The sequence below is a fragment of the Myotis davidii genome, unplaced genomic scaffold (genome assembly GCF_000327345.1).
Source record: "Myotis davidii unplaced genomic scaffold, ASM32734v1 scaffold1082, whole genome shotgun sequence".
NCBI classification, from domain to species: Eukaryota; Metazoa; Chordata; class Mammalia; order Chiroptera; family Vespertilionidae; genus Myotis; species Myotis davidii.
In genome coordinates this window covers 17,667-19,291 of record NW_006292688.1, presented here as the reverse complement: position 1 = coordinate 19,291, position 1,625 = coordinate 17,667, and positions in this window count along the sequence as shown.

The following is a 1,625-nucleotide window of genomic DNA, read 5'->3' as shown; positions in this document are numbered from 1 at the left end:
TCCATTCCAGGGAGTAAAGATTATGTAGCTTAAGCATGATTGTTCGTAGTTAAAGAGATTAATTACCCGCCTGGCACTTAGTGAAGGGAAGTTGGTGATCTAGTTTCTTTTCTTTCTTTTTTTCATGCATCTCTCCAATTTTGCCAACACTATTTATTGAAGAGATTGTCTTGACTCCATTGTATGCTCTTTTCTCCATTTAATTGAGCAAAGCAGCTTGAGTCAGTTTCTGCGGTCTCTGTTCTGTTCCATATCTGTATACCTGTACTTGTGCCAGTACCAGGCTGATTTGATTACAGAGTCTTTGTAATATAACTTGGTATCTTGTATTGTGATCTCTCCAACTTTGTTCTTCTTTCTCAAGTTTGCTGCAGCTATTCATGGTCTTTTTGGAGTGTTTGTTCTAGATTTGCAAAATATGCCGTTGGTGTTTTAATAAGTATTGCATTGAATTTATAGATTCCTTTGGGTAGATTGGACATTTTAATGATGTTAATTTGATGGATCTATGTATACAATATATTCTTCCACTTGTTTATATGTTTTTCTATATCTTTTTGCATTGTTTTGTAGTTTGCCAAGGACAAGTCTTTTAACTCCTTGGTTAAGTTTATTAATCAATTTTTATTAATAAATTCTTACCTTTTCCTTGCAATGATAAATGAGATTGTTTTTTAGTTTCTCCTTCTGATAGATCATTATTGGTGTATAAAAATGCTATGGATTTCTGGGTGTTAATTTTTATCCTGCTACATTGCCTAATTAACTTATTAAATCTAGTAGTTTTTTGGCGGACTATTTACAGTTTTCTATGTGCAATATTGTGTCATCTGCAAATAATGAGAATTTTACTTCCTCCCTTTCAATTTGGATGGCTTTTATATTTTCCTATTGTTTGATCACTGTCCTAGCACTTCCAGTACTATATGTAATAATAAAAATGTAATATGCTAATTAGACCAGACATACTTCCGGACAACCTTCCAGATGAGGGAAGCCCGGGTCCCGGGAGCCAGAGGGAAGCTGGTGCTGGAAGCAGGGGGCCAGAAGGCCTACTCTTGCATGAATTTCATGCATCAGGCCTCTAGTGTTGAGTAAGAGTGGTAAAAGTGTAAATCCCCTCTTGCTCCTGTTCTTACTGGAAATGGTTTTAGTTTTTGCCCATTGAGTACAATTTTGGCTGTAGGTGGTCATATATGGCCTTTATTATGTTCAGGTATGATCCCTCTATCCCACTTTGCTGAGAGTTTTTGTCAAAAATGGGTGTTGGACTTGGTCAAGTGCTTTTTCTGCCTCTGTTGATATGGTCATGTGATTTTTGTCTTTCAGTTTGTTTATGTGATGTATCAGTTTTACTAATTTGTGAATACTGTGCCTGCCTTGCATCCCTGGGATAAATCCCACTTGGTCATGGTGTATGATCTTTCTAATGTATTGCTGGATCTGATTTGCTAATATTTTATTGTGATTTTTAGCATCTATATTCACCAGGAATACTAGCCTGTAATTTTCTTTCTTTGTAGTGTCTTTATCTGGTTCTGAAACTAGGATAATGCTGGTTTCATAAAAAGAGGTTGGAAGTGTTCCTTCCTCTTGGATTTTTTGGAATAGTTTGAGTATAAGTG